This window comes from Mustela nivalis (assembly GCF_964662115.1).
Source record: "Mustela nivalis genome assembly, chromosome: 7".
NCBI lineage: Eukaryota > Metazoa > Chordata > Mammalia > Carnivora > Mustelidae > Mustela > Mustela nivalis.
Window position 1 is genome coordinate 116,593,678 of NC_139026.1, and position 21,518 is coordinate 116,615,195.

The 21,518-nt window shown below is 39.0% G+C and overlaps 1 protein-coding gene across 1 annotated transcript in view; it reads left to right on the plus strand.

Annotated features, from left to right (window-relative positions):
- LOC309870350 (uncharacterized protein) overlaps window positions 1-21,518 on the plus strand; it is a gene marked incomplete at its 5' end in the record, with an annotated part of 111,125 nt that overhangs the window by 88,541 nt on the left and 1,066 nt on the right. The gene's annotated exons all lie outside the window — the stretch shown is intronic.

Genomic DNA, 21,518 nt, shown 5'->3' on the forward strand with positions numbered 1-21,518 from the left:
ATCCATTTGCCTCAGATTGGATTATTGTTCTGAGGGCAGAAAGGCAAAGAGAAAATATTACATGTTTTTTGCAGTCTAGGTCTTGTTTTTGAGAGTTTTGAAGATCCAGGCTTGCAAAACATGTTTTCAAAGAGAAAGAGAAAGTATTCCAAATACTCTCTCTTTATGTTTCAAAAGGCAAATCTGGCTGGCTCAGAGATTATTACAACCACATAATTTTGAACAATGGATGATCAATGGATTGAAGAATGGATTTGAAAGTAGGACAATTTTACTTTAAACCAGAGTGTAAGGGGATCCCTTAAAAAGGAAAGGGAAAGGGAAAATAGAAAAATCCCTCCTCTTCTAGGTGTGGGGAGGAACAGCAAGACAGATGTGTGCTAAGATTTACCCTCTAATGAGAGAACTAATGGGGAGGATGACATCTCCTGGGCTGAGAGGAGAGATTTGGAAGAATTCCTGTGCTGTTTCAGACTCACTAAATCATCCCTCAGATTAGATTCTTATATAAAATGTTAAGTTAAATGCATTACGTAATCAATCTTAGAATTTGGAATTCATATATTTCATGGGAGTCTGTGCTCTACTACCTGGTTCACCCACGTCTTTCCCCTGGGGGTAAATGGAAAAGGTATAACACAAAGGATACTTTTGTTGAAACCCATTTGTGTTTGTTACCTTTTAAAAACATTGAATGTGCTGGGATGCCTGGGTGGCTCAGTGGGTTAAAGCCTCTGCTTTTGGCTCAGGTCATGATCCCAGGGTCCTGGGATCCAGCCCCGCATCGGGCTCTCTGCTCAGCAGGGAGCCTGCTTCCTCCTCTCTCTGCCTACTTGTGATCTGTCAAGTAAATAAGTAAAATCTTTAAAATAAATAAATAAATAAATAAATACATTGAATGTGTTAATTATGTTAGTTTAAGAAAACAAAATATGCATACTTTTCAGAAGAATGATTAATTCTCACATAGGGCTCCTTTTGAATCTGTGCAGGAAGACTAATCAGTCCAGGATGTAGGGTGTCATTTCTATTTCTTTATCAGTTTGGCTCCCTCTAGCTGTCAGTTTGAAATTTTAGTAGGTTCTAAAATTACACATTCTTGGGCGCCTGGGTGGCTCAGTGGGTTAAGCCGCTGCCTTCGGCTCAGGTCATGATCTCAGAGTCCTGGGATCGGGTCCCACATCGGGCTCCCTGCTCAGCAGAGAGCCTGCTTCCCTCTCTCTCTCTCTGCCTGCCTCTCCATCTACTTGTGATTTCTCTCTGTCAAATAAATAAATAAAATCTTAAAAAAAAAAAGAAATTATTAAAAAATAAATAAATAAAATTACACATTCTTGGTCCCCTTTTATAACACAAAGCAGAGTGATTTTTTCATAGGAATGTTTGGAAGGACAGTATTCCTATATATATATATATACACACACCACATCTTCTTTATCCATTCATCTGTTGATGGACATCTAGGGATGCAGCCATTAAAAAACAAAACAAAACAAAATACGAAATCTTGCCATTTGCAACGACATGGATGGAACTAGAGGGTATTATGCTAAGTGAAATGAGTAAATCAGAGAAAGAATTATCATATGATCTCTCTGATATGAAGAATTTGAGAGGTAGGGTGGGGAGTCACAGTGGGTAGGGAGCTAAAAAACGAAACAAGATGGCATTGGGAGGGAGACAAACCATAAGAGACTCTTAATCTCACGAAACAAACAGGCTTGCTGGGGGTTGGGGGGGTAAGGAGAGGGTTGAGGATTATGGACACTGGAGAGGGTATGGGCTATGGTGAGTGCTGTGAATTGTGTAAGACTGATGATTCACAGACCTGTACTCCTGGGGCGAATAAAACATTACATGTTAATTTAAAAAAGAAGAAGGTTTGGGAGGAAATGAGAGACTGATAGAATGTATTTCTTTTTTTTTTTTTTTTAAGATTTTATTTATTTATTTGACAGACAGAGATCACAAGTAGGCAGAGAGGCAGACAGAGAGAGAGGAGGAAGTAGGCTCCCTGCGGAGCAAAGAGCCCGATGTGGGGCTCAATCCCAGGACCCTGAGATCATGACCTGAGCCAAAGGCAGAGGCCTTAACCCACTGAGCCACCCAGGCGCACCTAGAATGTATTTCTTAACAAAGATCATATGTAGATATTTTTTGAAAAATTACTAAGGTTTGTATATAGGGTTGACAGACTTAGCAAATAAAAATATAGTGTACCTAGTAAAATATAGATTTGAGATTGAAAAACAAATAATTTTTTAGTATAAGTAAGTTCTAAGTATATTACTTTGGCAACTCTGTGTATTTTATGTCTTACATCTTATTTGACAAATGAGGATTCCAAGGATCAAAACTTCCTACTCCAAACTCTATTTTTCCCATTTTCACATGGCTTATTCTTGCTTTTTCATTCTTAGTCTTCCTAAGTTGCCTCCAAAAATCATCTCAGAGGTCTGATCGGAGGACACATGATTTTAAGCTGTAAGCATCCTGAGATATTTTTATTTTAACATGACCAGTGGAAATGATCCAATAAGGATCCTTCTGTGTGCAAGTCCCCAGGAGACCTTTACCTCTTACTGAATCCTCCCCACTTGGACCCTAGCATTGACCTGCATATTTACAGAGCAGGAATTAAGGCTTAGAGAGACTTGTCCAAGGTGACATGACTACAAAGTAGGGAGCTGGGTTTTAACTCACATAGTCAGAGCAGATAGTAGATGCTCCAGATTCACAGGCCGTGCAGTCTTTGTCACGACCACTCAACACTGCCGTCGTCCAGCCAAAGCAACTCTGGGCAGCACACAGATCGACAGGCATGACCAAGCTCCGGTGAACTTTGTTTATGGACACGGAAATTTGAATTTCCTAGAATTTTCACATATCCTGACTTATTATTCCTTTGACTTCTCTGAATTGTTTTAAAATGTAAACCACACTCTGAGCTCTAGAATAGGGACTGGCAAAGTGAGCCGTAGGTCAAGCCCTGCCCACTGCCTGTTTTTGTAAATCAGGTTTTTCATCTTTTCTCTCCTTGGTGTTCTTCTTGAAGGGGATTCCCATTAATTCTTCATGGTAGATTAATTTGTGCAACAGGTGTTGTGATTAATCAAGTCCAATGTTCTATCATTCTGTGGTGCAATGTAGGGCTTTTACTTAAGTAATTGTCTTACAGTCTTCTGGAGCTCTTTTTAAAAACAAATTGGTAGTATTACATGGTAACTATGAATTGGCATAAAACTAGTGATTATTTTAATGAAATTGTACTTTAATCAGATAGTCCATTAGGCATTCTCTTCTTAGTTGAGCACTAATCTAGGCACAACAACTATAGAAAGAAATGCACTTACCTTTTTTAACAATTCATCAAGAAAACACTTGAATTTCTCTTTGGAATTACATTTGTGTTCATCCTTTGTGGAAGAACAAATAACTGATAGACATTAAGATCCTGGTGGCATCTCACTGAGTATTCTCACCTGTGCTGTTCCCAGAAGAAGGTGTGTGAAGGAAAAATGAAGACATTTTCTTAGGATTTGGGTTTTTTTTTTCCCTAATACTTATTAGTCACATATTATATATTTTCCTTTCAAGTAGTAACATTTTTTTTCTCCTAAAAATAGATTAAATTTTAAGCCACCACCGTAAAATGCCACAAAAGATGAATTTGAAATTGTTAAAATTTAGATTTTTTAAAAAAAAATTTAATGTGTTATGTTCATCACCTACAAAACATTATTAGTTTTTGATGTAGTGTTCCAAGATTTAAAATTTAGATTTTTAATTATTTTTATTGTGCCTTCTTAGTGTTCAAAAGAAATGGATGAATTGGGACACCTGGGTGACTCTGTCAGTTAAGCATCTATCTTCCACTTGGGTCATGATCTCAGGGCCCTGGGATCAAGTCCCACATGAGGCTCCTTGCTCAATGGGGAGCTTGCCTCTCTCTCTGCCTGCTGCTCCCCCTGCTTGTGTTCTCTCTCACTCTCTCACTGACAAATAAGTAAAATCTTTTTTAAAAAACTGGATGAATCATACTAGTTATGGGAAATAGTTAAGGTATTAGGTATTGTAGAGTGTCAGAACATACCACCCCAAAATATGCTACTTGCACAAAATGATTATTTTGAGCTAAAGGCAACTGAGAAGACAAAGATACAAGAAAAGCTATCTGCCCCCCCCCCCCCGCCACACCAATTTGCCTAAAAGCAGTACATACATTTACAAAGTTGTCTTCATCACCTCATTACTGGTAAGGACCAAAATTAATCACTAGAGACAATGTTAGACTTTAATCAGCCTGGAGACAGCACCAGAGGAGTCTATATAACAATCTTTACCAACAAGCTTTTATTTACCGTTAGTTTTCCATAATGTGCCTTCCCACAATTGGGAGCCCCCAGAGACTCAAAGTTCTTTTCCTTTGTCTTGCTGCTTCTCTAACACTTTAGTGTTCCTTTGCTGAGACGCTTCATGAGCCTAGGTTCTTAACACCCCTTTGAATTACTCCTCTCTGAGTGGTCCAGGTGTAAGGGTGGTGCATATGCTAATGAACTTCTGTTTGGTTTTCTTATGTTGACTTGTGTTTTGTCAGCCCGGTTTATAGGGCCCCAGCCAGAGAACCAAAGAGAGTATAGGAAAAAGAATTTTTGTTCCTCTACAATATCTTGAAATTATGTTCTCTGCTTCACAAAGGGATTGTGTTCCTGGTTCAACATAAATCCCTCTCCAAACACATGCCCTGAGGCCTGAGTCTCCAGTCATGTCAGGCAAGGAAGAAAAGAGCCTCTATAGATGCAGTTGTCACCCCTGGCTGGGTATCAAAATTATCTGGAGAGATTTTAAAACACAGTTTCCTTAGAGTGTTAGATTCAGTAGGCCTGGGCTGAGGCTCCATAATTAAGAACACTCCTTCTTGCGGGGCTGAGTAGAAATCTATATGAGTTCCCTCTGGCCACTGGAATAAATCACCACAGACTGGGTGGCTGAAAACAACACAGATTTATTATCTCAATGGTGGAGGTCCTAAGTCTAAAATGAAATGGCAGGGCTGCATTCCTTCTGGAGCCTCTTAGGGGAGAATGTCTTTCCTTAACATTTCCAGCTTCGGAAGGTCATTTCATTCAAGGTCATTCCTCCATCTTCAAAGCCAGTGCTGTAGAACCTCTCTCTCTCTGACATTGACCCTCAGACCTCCCTTTTATAAAGACCTTGCAATTACTTTGGATCCACCCAGATGATCCAGAATAAACTCCTCATCTCAAAGTCCTTAATCACATCTGCAAAATCCCACACAAGGTGACATACTCAATTCCAGGGGTTAGGGTGTGAACATCTTTGGGAGCCTTTATTCTGACTAATCCAGAGCCTGAAACAAGGCAAACAATACAACTCCATCTCCAGCACTCTGCCACCTGCAGACATCACTAATTACTCCACTATTCAACTAGTCTGTCCAAGGATTTTCTTTTGCAAGAGCAGAGGAGCAAAGAGAGACAGAAAGAGAGAGGACTAGGGTGCCAAAAAAATCATCTTTGGCTCAAAAACCTTTGCCCTTCTTGATATCTGTGTGACAAAAGTAGGGACTTTACCACAAGGACAGTATCTTATACGTTGATAGATAAACAGGTAGATCTATATATATCTACAAGCCCATCCTCTTTGCAGCCAATGCAGAGATATACATTTCATACTCAGTGAGCCCCCAAAGCCACAAACTTGAATGTTTTACTTTTTTTTTTTTTTAAAGATTTTATTTATTTATTTGACAGACAGAGATAACAAGTAGGTAGAGAGAGGGGTGGGGGTGGGGGAAGCAGTCTCCCTGCCAGAAAGCCCGATGCGGGGCTCAATCCCAGGACCCTGAGATCATGACCTGAGCCGAAGGCAGAGGCTTTAATCCACTGAGCCACCCAGGCACCCCTTGAATCTTTTCCTACCAAGGCCTGTTGGTCATCACACCCTAACCATGACTTAAAGCCCCACACTAGAGAAGAAGTGGGGCATAGTCTTGATCATGGCCTTGGACTTGCTCCAAGGGCCTTCCTGCTCAGCAATGAGATGTGCCTATCCTCACTCTCTAGAAGTTTGTAGTCAAGAATTTAGCATCCTGGGTTATGCCTGCTTCTACTCCACTGCCCACATCTGAGCACTCTGCTACCAGGTCTTGGTTCTAGAAGGCTCTCAATCCTGTTTCTTTCCTCTCCTTCTCTTGAATTTAGCTTCCTTAACAGAATCAAGGCATCTCTCGGTTTCCTCAGTAGTGCTCTGTTTTCCTGGTAACTTGTTCCAACAGAGCCCAATTTCACAGACTGCTTCCAGTAGCTCCCCGTCTGCCCTGTACTTGTGGCACAAGTCTCTCTGGTTTCACACATATGCAGAGGTCTTTCCTCCTTCTGTCAGTGTGTGTTTAGAGATCTGACATATGATTCCTGACAACACTCTTTACTGCCGAGCTGCCATCTGAATGTTTCCAGGCATTCTGCCACAGGCACCAGTGGGTTGACAGCTCTAAATCTACTCAATCCACCACTGAAGGTGTTGACTTCATAAATTTCTTCTTGAATCTCTGTGGCTTCTCTGAGGCTCCTGTTGTTGCAACATTTTGTGGCAAGTTCTGAAGATGGACAAAAAGATCCCTCTCTAGTTCCTATCCTGCATTCACCAGGAACATACCTGGTTTCTGAAATCTTCTCACCTGGATAAGAGCTTCTGAACTTACTGGCAGCCAGGCTTATAGTCAACCCTGCAGGGCCGAGGGGTTCCCATTTTATAGATAAAATAGAAGTGGGTCTTCATCCAAATACGACTGCTACAGATCCTTCACTCTCCTATGAAAGTTGCCAGTTTCTCTTTTTAAATTATGTGTCTATTCTAGACGTTGGGGGTAAAATGGTCAGAGAGTTCAGAAAGTTTATCTCTCAGGGCACCTGGGTGGCTCAGTGGGTTAAGCCTCTGTCTTTGGCTCAGGTTGTGATCCCAGAGTCCTGGGATTGAGCCCTGCATTGGGCTCTCTGCTCAGCAGGGAGCCTGCTTCCTCTCTCTCTCTGCCTGCCTCTCCATCTACTTGTGATCTCTATCTGTCAAATAAATAAAAAAAAACTAAAAAAAAAAAATACCCCCAAAGCAGGATTTAAAAAAGAAAAAAAGAAAGATCATCTCTCCTCAAAATTAATGACCACAGGGGCCCCTGGGTGGCTCAGTCAGTTAAGCAACCGCCTTTGGCTTGGGTCATGATCCTGGAGTCCCCAGATCAAGTCCCACATCGGGCTCCCTGCTCAGCAGGGAGTCTGCTTCTCCCTCTGACCCTTCCCTTCTCATTATCTCTCTCTGTCCCTCAAATATATAAGTAAAATCTTTAAAAAAATTAATGACCACAAATATGGAAGGATTAATGATGCAGTAGCAATTTTAAAAAGGTGCATATGTACAGGAGTCGGGGGGAGTTGTCTCATTCACATTATAATCTTTAAAAACTCACATCAACTTTTCTGCAACGGGTTTGCCACCAGGACATGGGTGTTGTGAAAACCACCACTAAGCCTAAACCAAAATGCAAAAGGAAAAGACTCATATCAACATTGTCATCATTGGATGATTCTGGAAGACTAACATTACTGGTTGTCTGATCTATAAATGTGGTGGGATTGACAAAAGAACTATTCAAAAATTTGAGAAGAAGGCTGCTGAGAAGGGAAAGGGCTCCTTCAAGTATGCCTGGGTCTTGGATAAACTTAAAGCTGAACATGAATGTGGTATCACCATTGATATCTCCCTGTGGAAATATGAGATGAACAAAGTATTATGTGACCATCAGTGATGTCCCAAGACACAGAGCCTTTGTCAAAAATATAATTACAAGCACATCTTGGGCTTTCTGTGCTGTCCTGATTGCTGCCACTGGTGTTGGTGAATTTGAAACCGGTATCTCCAAGAACTGGCAGATTTGTGAGCATGACTTCTGGCTTACACACTGGGGGTAAAACAATTAATTATCAGTGTTAACAAAATGGATGCCACTGAGCCACCCTACAGGCAGAAAAGATATGAAGAAATCATTAAGGAAGTTGGCACTTACATTAAAAAATTGGCTACAACCCCAGCAGTAGCATTTATGCCAGTTTCTGGTTGGAATGGTGACAACATGCTGGAACCAAACACTATCATGCCTTGGTTCTAGGGATGGAAATTCACCCGTAAAGATGGGAATGCCAGTGGAACCACAGTGCTTGACGTTCTGGGTTGCATTCTGCCACCAACTTATCCAACTGACAAGCTCCTGTGTCTGCCTCTCCGGGACATCTACAAAGTTGGTGGCATTAGTACTGTCCCTGTGGGCTGAGTGGAGTCTGGTGTTCTTAAACCTGTCATGGTGGTTATCTTTGCTCCAGTCAATGTTACAATTGAAGTAAAGTTTATTGAAATGCACCATGAAACTTTGAGTGAAGTTCTTTCTGGGGACAATGCGGGCTTCGGTGTCCAGAACGTATCTGTCAAAGATTGTTGTGGCATTGTGGGTCACATCACAGCAAATTCGACCCACCAACCAAAGCATCTGGCTGAACCATCCAGGCCAGATCAGTGCTGGATAGGCACGTGGGCTGGATTGTCACACAGTTCACATTGTTTGTAATTCTGTTGTGCTGAAAGAGAAGATTGATTGTTGTTCTAGAACAAAAGCCAAAAGATGGTTCCAAGTTGTTGAAATCTGATGATGCTTCCATCATTGGTATGGTTCCTGGTAAGTCTATGTGTGTTGAAAGCTTCTTTGACTATCCTTCTCTGGACTGTTTTGCTGTTGGTGACATGAGACAGATGGCTGTTGGGGGTGTCATCAAAGCAGTGGACAAGAAGGCAGCTGGAGCTGGCCAGGTCACCAAGTCTGCCCAGAAAGCTCAGGAGGCTAAATGAGTATTATACCCAATACCTGCCTCCCCAGTCTTCAACAGTGGTAGAGGAACATCTCAGAACTGTTTTGTCAATTTGGCCATTTAAGTTTAACAGTCTGCGACTGGTTAATGATAAATCCATTGTAAAACCTTCAGAGGGAAAGAGGAATGTTTTGTGGACCATTTGTTTTGTGTGTGTGTATGTGTGGCGGTTTTAAGTAATTAGTTTTTAAAATCAGTATTTTTTAATTAGTTTTTAAAATCAGTACTTTTTAATGACCAAAAATCTGTCACAGAATTTTGAGACCTATTAAAACAAAAGGTTTTTTTTTTTCTTCAAAGGTCTTATTTATTTATTTATTTGACAGAGATGCAGCAAGACAGGGAACACAAGCAGGGGGAGTGGGAGAGAAAGAAGCAGGCTTCTCGCCAGAGACCTTGAGCTCGATCCTAGGACTCCAGGATCATGATCTGAGCCGAAGGCAGACGCTTAATGACTGAACTACCCAGGTACCCCTACAATAAAAGTTTAATGAGAAAAAATCCAAATCCCATCAGAGAGAGAGAGAGAGATTGCGAGCCAGAAGATTCCCACTATCCTCTTGATTGAGCAGGGTCCTGGATGCTTCTAATTCATCCCAGTTCCAACCACCATAAACAGTGTAAGAAGAAGGAAGGTGAATGGGAGAAAAATCAGTAAAAATCACCATAATACACCCAACAAAAAAGAGGCAGGTGAAAAAGATACATAGGAGGAACCCAGGTATACGTTTTCTACGCTTCTTCTACTCACCATCTTGTTTGCTGAGCAATGGAAATCCCAGCAATAAACAGGGATTGGGGAAAATAGAAGACAAAGTGAAAATAATAAATGATTTTATGAGAGAAAAGGAAGAACCAGCGTGAGTGCCTGGTCAGTTTCATCTGTTGTTTTCCTTTATTGATCCATTGTCTTCAGCATCAAATATGATGTTAACTGGTACTTTGACATACACATATTTGCAATCATATGTAAAGGGGAAAATTTTTAATGCTTCTAATATAGTTTTAAAATCTGAAATGGGTGCTGAAAGTAGAAAAATTTTTTCGTATCAAGGGAGATAATATGATTTATTTTCCGTTTAATACATATATGAATTATATCCTTAGATTTCTTATTATTGAATTATTTTTGCATTGCTGACATGCTTTGCTGATCTATATTATTCTTTAAAAGTACTGTTAAATTAAGGGTACCTGGGTAGCTCAGTCAGTTAAATGACTGACTCTTGATTTCAGCTCAGGTCATGATATCAGGAGTGTGGGATGGAGCCCAATCATGGCTCTGCACTCAGCAGGGAGCCTGCTTGGGATTCTCTCTCTCCTTTTCCTTCAGCCCCTCCCCCCTGCTTTCTTGCTTGCTCTCTCTCTGTCTCTCTCTCTCAAATAAATAAACTGATCTCTTTTAAAAGTACTGTTAAGGGGTGCCTGGGTGGCTCAGTGGGTTAAAGCCTATGCCTTTGACGCAGGTCATGATCCCAGGGTCCTGGGATCGAACCCTGCATCAGGCTCTCTGCTCAAGCAGGGAGCCTGCTTCCCCCCTCTCTCTCTCGGCCTGCCTTTCTGCCCATTTGTGATCTCTGTCTGTCAAATAAATAAAATCTTAAAAAAAAAAAGTACTGTTAAATTATATTTGCAAATAATTTATTCAAGATTTTGGCTTCCATATTAAAAGCCTAGATTGGTTTACAATTCTTTCCCAGTCTCTGGCACCAAGGCAGGTTGGTTTGACAACCACCACGATGAGGAACTTCTGACTACATTTTAGAGTAGTTTATTTCCAGCCACAGCCACTGTCAGAGGATTACAGGATAACCAAAATGTGAGCAAGACATCAGCTGCATTCCCTTGTTTCTGTAACTGTTCATGCTGTCTCTATTTGCCTCAAATGTATACTACCATAGAGTCATAGAGTTATACACGCGCACATACGCACATAAAGGTGAGCAATGCTTATGAGTTAGGAAGATATGGGATCCTGGGGAAGCCTTTATCACACATGAATGTTTCCCATCCTCTAACCCCCAAGCCCTGCAAAACTGAACCCTGGACCTGCAAAATTCTCCCTTCTGTAATGCACAGTAATTTGCACCTTTTTCAAACCTGGAGCTGGCTCTTGTTGAAATCAAAAGACTTGATTCAGCTTCTACCAAAGAACATAAATGTATTTTCCCAAGAGAAATAGTTTTTTCTCTCAAAAGAATTATGGTGCCAGCTGTAAAGATAAAACAAATTTTCTACCTTAAAACAGAGGCTACAAAATAGATGTGTTTTTAACAATCTTTTGAGCAGGAGACCTTATTTGGGGATATTTTGTCTACAGAAGTTATTATATTCCATATTTTTTACTTAATTTTTTACCTAACAATTAAAAATTATAGATAAAATATGAAATGCATACTTTATTATTGCGTGGTGCTGAGTGGAGTCTGCAATCTGTAGGCTTGTGAATAAACATCACCAACTAAAATTCAAATTAATGACAGAGTGCCTGGCCAGCTTAGTCAGTAGAGCACGAGACTCTTGATCTTGGGGCCATGAATTCAAACCCCACCTTGGCCATAGACTTTACTTAAAAAATACATACATACAATTAAAATGAATGGAATCAGAAGTAAATTGAATCACTAAAATCACTGTAATGTTCTGCTTAGGCCACAGCAAAGAACATGATGTCTCTATCAGTTAGGAATTGCATTCCTTCCCTGGAGGTAACAGAAATCTCAAGACAGTGGCCTAAGCACAAGAGCTTATTTGCTCATATAAAATCCCAGGGCCGGCATGGTGGCTGCACATAGAAGGAGCCAGTCTCAAGTCCTTGACTATGTTCCTGTCTCTCCATTTTCAGAATATGACCCATCAATAAGGTCACCTCATGGTCCAAGTCTGGATCCCAGCAGGGTGTCTGCAATTCAGGGAGCAGCAGGGGGCCTAAAAGGAGGTTCTTCTCTATTTAACTGGCTTCTGTTACAGAGCTTCCATCGAGTCCCACACATACTTCCACATACATTTCCTTACCCAGAACTTAGTCACCCAGCCATGTCTCTGAACATATGGGAGATGAGGAAAAATGTGGTCTTCTTTCTAAGAGGCATCTATTACTAAGAACAAAGGGGCTGGCATTTGGTAAATGGATGGCCATTTCTGCTACAATAATTCAATTATAGTTGATGTAAAAACAAAGTATGTAAAAACAAAGTTCTAAATTATGAAATATTTCAAATAGAAAATATCATATCTGTGTACCTAACACTCAGAAAAAAACATTTGTTTCAAAAATGTATAAGACATAGATCATTGTAGGCACACCCTAGGCTCACTGTTCTCCAGATGTCACCATGGTGTTCATTCTCAGGCATATCCTCCCCATGCCTGTGTTGTCTTTGTCAGCTTATATATGCACTCTTAACTATATAGAGTGATTTTGTGTGTGTAAAATTTATACAAATGTTGTCATAATGCTTCAAATCATTTCTAGTTTTCCTTTTTGGGAGACATGTTGTCAGTATTGATCCTTTCAGGACATGTAGATATAATTCATGCATAATCTAGCAACACTTACCAAAGAGTCTATTCTTTTCCTCACTGGTTTGTAATACCACCAAGTACACCAAATGTACCAAGTACTCAAGGATGGTTTACAGCTCTTTTCTGTTTCATTGCTATCTTAGTCCAGCTCTGTATCAGTTCCACATGGTTTTAATCCTAATAGTTTTATATAAAGTCTTGATACCTAAAAGACAATTCTCCCTCCATCTTCTTCAAAATTGTTTGGACTGTTTTTTACTGTATCAGTTTCCTGTTGCTCTTATAACAAATTACCACAAATTTAGTGGCTGAAAAACAACACAAATTGATTTTCTTACAGTTCTAGAAATCAGAAGTATAAAATCAAAGTGTCAACAGACTATGTTCCTTCTCTGCAGCCTTTCCATCTCTCTCTCTGTGATCACATGGCTTTTTTTTCACTCTGACTTTCCCACTTCCTTCTTGTAAGGATGCTTGTGTTGGGGCCTACCCAGATGATCCAATAATTTCTCCATCTCAAGATCCCAGCTTAAAAAAAATCCCTAACTTAATCACATCTGCAAAGTTTTTTGCTGTGTAAGGTAACATATTCACAGGCTTCATGCATTAATACCTGGACATTTTGGGAAAAGTGATTATTCATCAACCGCTTTGAAAATTTAATTTTTCAATTGCCAGTTTCTATAGAAGAAGACACTCTGTTAGGATGTTGACTGCATAGCATTACATTTATAGATTAATGTGAGAATGGTATCTTTTAGAATACTGAGCTTTTCCATTAATAAACATGGTTTATCTCTTTATTTAGCGTTCTTTTGTACTCTTTAGTTAAGATATATAATTTTTTCTGCAAAATTGTACAACTTTTAGTTGTATTTATTTTTAGGTACTATATATACATTTGTGCTATTGTAAAAAGGATTCTTTATTATCACAGTTTCTACTTGTTTTGTAGGTATGTACGAATACTATTGAATTTTAATTTATTTACCTTGTACTTAGCAAGTACTTACTGAATTTTCTTTCATTTCTAAAACTTATCTGAAGAGTCTCTTGAATTTTGTACATAGACATTTTTTTTCTGTAAATAATTTTTTTCCTGTTTTTTTTCTTATACTATTTTTTTCTTGTCTTATTGCATTAGCTAGGTACTTCACTGCAAAGCTGAATAATCCTTCTAACTTTTTACTTATATGCTGGTTGCTCTTAGTACTTTGTCAAGTTTCAGGAGTTCCTCTCTATTCCTGGTTTGCCCAGAGAATTTTTTTTTTTTTTCAGAAGCTTTTTATTTATTTTCTTAAGTATTCTTTACCTAATGTGGACCTTGAACTCAGAACTTCAAGATCAAGATTTGCATGCTGAGCTAAGCCAGACAGGTGCCCCTATTTTCTTTTTAAGAAAAGGCATTGATCTTATCTGATGATTTTCTTCATCCAGTGAAATATGTTTTTCTTGTTTAATCTGTTGATGGAATCTATTAGTATGTGTTCCTAGGATAAACCTTACTTGGTCAAACTATCATCTTTTTAATATATTACTGATTTAGTTTACCAATATTTTATTTAGGTCTTTTTATAATAGCTTATCCACTAGATTAGCCTATACATTTTCTTCATTGTACTGGACTTTCCTCACTTTAATGCCAATGTTAATCTTATAAAGTTAGTTACTTAGAAATATAGGAGTTATTTATATATTTTGGATATTACGCTTAAGTACATATATTACAAAAATTAGCACCCCATTTGTGTTTTTGATTTCCTTAAAATAGAAATTCTTGGGGTGCCTGCATAACTCAGTGAGTCCTGATCTCAGCTCAGGTCTTGATCTCTGAGACATGAGTTCAACCCCCATGTGGATCCTACTTAAAAAAAATTCTTAATTTTAATGTCAAATAAGTCACTCTTCTCTGATTAGTCTGTTTGTGTCTTGCTTAAGGAAACATTCACTACTCCAAGGTCAAGGAGCTATGTCCTTCCGATAGTTCCACTTCTCACATTCAAGTCTTGGTACACCAGGAATTGACCTGCAGATATGCTGTGAGGTAGATGTTGTTTTTCCCCATGTGAATAACCAACTACCCAGCACCATTTGTGAAGTGTGTCTCCTTTCCTTGCTGATCAATAACCCATCCCTGCAGCCCCAGAGATGTGAATGTTGCTGCTGCTGCTCTTGCAGTGGCTTGTCTTTTTCTATGTTTTGGTCAGCTTTGTGGGATCACTGATCCTTGAACCCTCCAGGTCTAAATTAGGAAAGCTTTCCTCTAGAGATGGTTTGCTTCCTTATAATGCCTGTCTGGCTCCAGAACCCAAGGCCAGCTTCCCCACCCTACCCCAGCCCACACAAAATGTCCCAGAAGCAATACTGCTGTACACCTCCACCAACCCAAGGCAAGCCCACCTCTTCAGGATGCCACCTGCTCCAATCCAACTTGCAATTTTTTCCAGGGGGTGACGCTTGGAGAGTGTGGGGTAGATATTTACAAAACCTGCTGAAATGCAGTGGAGAGCTTTCAGAGAACCTTAAATAAGTAAAGTCCAGACCAATCTCTAAAATGTACATACAGTGTGTGTATGTGTAATTTTTGTAAAACAACTGAGATCATACTTTTGTTTTGTGCTGTAATCTTCACTTTTCTGATGTCTTGGAAAGCATTCCTTGTCGATATGTAACATTCATATGTAATTATAATATTTTAATAGTATTTAATAGTCTTGATTGTGCCATGCATTATTTAACCATTTGTGTACTATGTCCAAAGACCGGCGGGCCTGCAGCATTTTAAAAGTCTCTAGGAGAAATAGGCAGGGTATGATTTTCAATTTAGAAACAGAAAATGAGAAAAATAATTGTCCCATGTTTTAACAATCAGATGTAAGTATACTGTCACTGGAAGTGACTGCTGTGTCATTTGAGGCATGTTAGCAAATGTCTAGGGGGGCTAGGGAAGGGTGGCACATCTGCTTTTTCTCCTGTTCCAAATATTTCACATCAGCTTCTCAGGCTGCAGAGGTCAAAGGTTGACTTAAAGGGACCCTTTAAATTCAGGTTAATTGTATGTGAATTAGGAGTGCACGCGCACACACAGACACACAGACACACACGGTTTTCCTTTTTTCTTTGGACGATCCTTTTCCCAAATAGGGCAGAGCCACTAGAGATGGATGCCTCTCTCTGCTCAGAAACCACCCTGGAAACCCAGAGGGATTTCTGGGTGCACAAAGATCTAGGTTGTCCATTCTATACCATTTCAGAGGACATCAGAAGTGCATAAGCAGAGAATCCACAGATACATAATCAGGCCTCCTATATATATGACTGCCCGTCAAGTGTTGTAACTGAAATGTGGGGGGGTTATTGTATCCACTGGTAAAACACAAAGCCCAATGACAAATCCTTGGTGGTGAACACACAGTGTGTCTCAGTTACTGCCCTGCCAGGTGAGTTTGAAGGTTTCTTCAAACTCAGCTAGGCATAAGTAATGTAGGTACTTCTCTAGGCACTTGTCCTATATTGAGAGGAGTAAGTGCCAGTACTGAGAGTCTCAGATTTACATCATTTTACTGCTCTTAACACACATAATTTCTAGTGTAGAATGGAATGTATAGAATAAAATAAAGAGTTTGATGTGGACCATCAACAACTACAGTCTTTATCATGAAACCCAGGACAACAATATGCTGTCATAGTCTCCCAATTTATTCTAAACTGTCATCATCAAAAACAAGAATTAAGTGCCAGGATTAGCAACTATTCAAACAGGGGCAAAACATCTCCATAAAAAATATTTATATAATTTCAGTAGTTAAGGTTTTGCCCTAAGTACCTATATCTATTCCGTTTCTTTTTAAAAATTTTTATATCTTTTTTATTATGTTCAATTACCCACATACACTACATCATTAGTTTTTGATGTAAAATTCAATGGTTAGTTGCATATAACATCCAGTGCTCATCACCACACATGCTCTCCTTAATACCCATCATCTGGTTACCACATCCCTCTACCCTCTTCACCTCTGTAACCCTCAGTTTGTTTCCCAGAGTCCAGAGTCACTCATGGTTTGTCTCCCTGATTTCTTCCCATTCAGTTTTCCCTCCCTTCCCCTGTGGTCCTCCACGCTATTCCTTATGTTCCACATATAAGTGAAACCATATGATAATTATCTTTCTCTGCTTGACTGATTTCACTTAACACAATCCCCTCCAGTCCCATCCATGTTGATGCAAATGGTGGGTATTTATCCTTTCTGACGTGTGTCTCACAAAGCCCAGATACTTTCTAAAGAAATATAAAAATCAAAAACTTCAAGAATAGAATTCTTTTCTAGTTATTATGAAATTTCCAAGCACTTTGAGGTACAAAACATGCTTAACCATTTTTGTTTTCAGAGCAAACAAAATAAAATCAAATTAGTTGATTATAAACAGGCATAAACAAACTTAACAATCTTGAGTGTGAAAATGTTCTAAAACTGGATCATGGTGATGACTACACAACTAGGCAAATTTGCTAAAAATCATTGAATTGTATACTTAAAACAGGTGAGTTTTATGATATGTAAATTATACCTCAATAAAGTTACAACAAATTAGTTGCAATGCTTCCTATGACCACAGAATGTCAGCAAAGTCAGCTATGAAGGATTTTTCTATAAACCTAATTTTCCAAGGAGAATGCCAGCAACCACTAGATGTAGCTGTCTTTCACTACAGAAATGCCTTTGTTCTGATTTATGCAGACCTACAATGATTCATCTTATCCATGGTATATACAATAAATAAAACTAATCTCATGTTACAGTCGTTTTCAAAAAGCAACTAGAAATTAATTCTTACTGAAAATATTAAAATCATTTAAAACTACTTATGCATTCTAGTAAACATATTATGTAAACTTTATGAAAATTATATTTTATATTTTTTTATTTTTTTAAACGTACATTTTAAAGTATGATTTTTTAAAAAAAGATTTTATTTATTTATTTGACAGACAGAGCTCACAAGCAGGCAGAGAGATAGGTGGCGGGGGGGAGGGGGGGAAGAACTCTGAGGCTCCCCACTGAGCAGAGAACCCAATGCAGAGCTCTGTCCCAGGACCCCGAGATCATGAGCCGAAGGCAGAGGCTTAACCCACTGAGCCACCCAGGAGCCCCTTCAAGTATGATTTTTAAATTTTTGATCTATGGGACACCTGGGTAGCTCAGTGGGTTGAGCGTCTGACTCTTGCTCAGGTCATGATCTCAGGGTCATGAGATCGAGTCCCTCGTTAGGCTCTGAACTCAGCAGAAGGTCTGCTTGAGCTTCTCCCTCCCTCTCCTTTTGTCCTTCTCACCGCTTGCACAAGCTCTCTCAAATAAATAAATCTAAAAAAATCTTTTTTATCTAAGTCCCCTTAAGTTAGACAAATTAACCAGTGAAACTTTCACTGGTTAATTTCTGGTTTTCACTGGTTAATTTCACTTTTTTCGAGTAACTAGGTAACATGAAAAAAACCTTTTAAAAGGAAGACAGTCTCTCTTATTACCTCTTTAGTTCTTTTAAGAACATAAAATGCACTGGATTATAGGAAGGCAAACCCTCTAATACACACTGCAAACCACAAACATTTCTGGGCTGGTGATACTTCCTCTTACGCAGTGCAGCCCTGTTAGAATTAAGAAGGGTGGAGAAACTTGTGAGCTGGAAATTTTCTCAGTCGCATTTGGAGCATACTTACAATTAAGTGAAATAATATTTGTCCAAATAAAGTCTTCATGTGTCAAAATCTTAACCTAGGTTTCCCAAATCAAAATAGATGCCATGTCTTCATTATGAGGTCAGTTTTAGGCTAAGAGCTTTTTGCTTTTGAATTCTGGTTAATATTTGAAATGGCCAGAATGACAATTTCTTAGACTAATGATTTGAGTACCAGGAATCCAGAAACTGCTCACAGGAATAAAAAAAAATAGGACTTGATGAAATATTACTTACATTAATTTTTCTAAGAAATTTGAGGGTCAGCTGTGTTCTTTGCAGTATCATCAAATGTCAAGGTCAAAGTAGACAAAGCCGAGGTTAAGTGATGTGGCCAAAGTGACACAGGTAGTGAATGAAAGAGTGAGGTCTAGGACCAAGTCCTGTGGCTCACCGCCTAAGTCCTTGTTTAAAACACGCATCCATTATTCATTCTATGCTTTATATTATTTGTAACATCGGGGGTTTTCTGTTGTTTCTGTAGTTCTTTTTACCTAGTATGGATTTGAAAAAGACAGATAACGATTGCTTATTCAAGAGCTATAAAATACATCATGAGACAGTGATGTTTGGGTTGCTAAATGCTTTAGAAGAAATAGTCAAGTAATTAGTTATGGTGAAAATGTCTTAGGACTGAGAACGACATGTGGAATCCTACTGTGCTTTGGAGAATGAAGTCTATGCCAGCTGTGGAAGGGCTCCCCTAGCTATTTGGCAAAGCCCCCATGGCAACCCAGTCTTCTTTACTCTCTGCCACTACACTGGGAGCTCCTGTTACTAAGCACTGTTCTGCCAGTTCCCCCCGCCCTCTGCCAAACTGCATGATCCTATAAGTATTTCTGGAGCAAAAGCAACCAGGCATTTAATGACGTAAGTCATGTCTCTTGACGAGAAAGATTAATGAGTCAGGCATGTTATGTACCCTTGATAAAAGAGATTTGTGTTCTGCCCTTCAGGGTCTAAGCTCCAACCAAATCCAGCTGGGTAGTATTAATTCAGACATCTGAAAAAAGGATAAATGCAAGTAATATAGAGATCTGTATACACATGCCTGCAAATACAAAACTACGCTGCCTAAAAGCTGCAACCTTTGTGGCATCAGATGTATTTTCATTTTAACACTGGGTGGTTAGGTAATTTAAAAGATAGTAAGAATTCTAACCAAAGTAGCAGATATGCATGTGTATTTTTAAAAACTTTTTGTATGTATATCTATTTTTAAACAAATTCATATTGAAATGGATTAATGTTCTAAGATGTGGAATTTCTAACATTCTGTTATTTTTCATAAGTTCATGTATCACACCAAAAGTCCCTGAATTTAAATTGTTCAAAGGCATACCATTACTGTCACTAATCTAACCTCTAAGTAATTGCCAAATATCCCCACTGCCTTAATCTTCAGTTACATTTTTTTGATCTTTCAAACTAAGATAACAAAACAAATGCTGATCTTGGCATCTACTAAGCAACAGGATATGCTATATATATATATATATATATTTTTTTTTTTAAGCTTAGAAATATCACTGTTCTCCCACAGTGAATGAAAGACACACTTTTCTCAGTATTGTCAATAACTTCTAGTTATATGATCGTGTCTCTCTGATCCTTCTGAGCCCCACAGTCTGATAACGTGTTAAGATATGAGTTAAAATGCTATCCATGGCCATGACTGAATGACACCCCAGGTAGTATGGGGAGGCAAAACCCTTTGACATTGGTCTCATTTTCCATTGTGTTCTAATCACTTAGAGTAATTAATTATAAACAATTAAAGCAAAATCAGCAATTTTACTATAAAGTGATTCATTTTAAAATTACTTGTTTACTAAAAATATGACCTGAAAGCAATTTATAAGATTCCCATATCCAATAGTTCATTCCTTTTGCAAGTAACTGTGTACCTATATAGTCAGGGGCAAATATATAGATAGTCATATGACTTCTTGTCAAATTATTGTTCCTCCTTCCATAATAATTTACCCAAGACTTCCCAGAGTGCTATGAACATAATTCACTAAACTAGATGGGAGAAAACTTTTACCCTCTACCCTCAGGGGGCTTTGACATATACTTGGGAGAGTTCATGGCAGAAAATATTACCCATCAGTTTTGAAATTTTCATAGACCAAGAATGTTTAAAAGAAGGAGTTACAGAAATGGCCCATACATCATGTCAGGCCGTGGCTTGACACCAAAAAGTCTTGCAGGCTCAGTAAATATTGGATGGGTGCAGTCATCCATGACTTTGGGGAACACTGGACAAGGCCTGACCCCAGACAGTGTTCTCCAGCATCAGCATGTTTCAGAAAAAGGAATGGAATGGGTTAAAAATAGAAATACTTTGACCTACTAAATCAAAATGCCAGATACATGTGAATCATCATATGGTACAGTCACATTATCCTCTATCTGAAAAGCCCATTTTCATGAAGCACTTCCTTATTTAGGCTAATTACTTCCTCAAGAGTTTACCAATAATCACTAGGTTTTAAAAGGTAAGAATTTAAAAGTCTAAGGCAAGCTTGACACTGGCCTGCCATGAGTCAGTCACCAAACACTAAGAGCAAGGCTTGTGTATTTGTTCTAGAGACTATTACACCACATGTCAAATATCCTCACAGTAGTAGACCACGACAGATCTGGCAGGGTCCCTATGTCCTCCCACTGTTTCAAGGAGACCAGCTGGAGTTTGCTCTGGTGAGCTGTGGTGTTTCATCTATTCAGACCTCAAGGGCAAATGCTTTCTCAGGAAACTGTGTTTACACCAGAGCTGACTGAAAACCCAGTCTAAAGCAAAATGGAAGCCTCATGGTAACAGACTACTATACTAGTTGAGAGGTCTGAGTTATTTCTAGTCTTTTTTTTTTTTAAGATTTTATTTATTTATTTGACAGAGAAAGAGATGGCAAGGGAGGGAACACAAGCAGGGGGAGTAGGAGAGGGAGAAGCGGACTCCCTGCTGAGCAAGGAGCCCGAAGTGGGGCTCAAGCTCTGGACCCTGGGATCATGGCCTGAGCCAAAGGCAGCTGCTTAATGACAGAGCTACCCAGATGTCCCAATCCTAGTCTCTTCACTGCCAACAGCCAATACTTAAGTCAACTTGAAATTTGGTTTCCTTGTCTCTAAAATTAAAGGAAAACTTATAGTTGACCCCCTCCCCATGGTCAAAAATCCACATATAACTAAATCCACATATAACTCCCCCCAAAACTTTAATAGCTTACTGTTGACCAAAAGCCTTAATGATAATAAAGTCAATTAATACATATTTTATATAGTGTATACTGTATTCTTATAATAAACTAAGCTAGAGAAAAG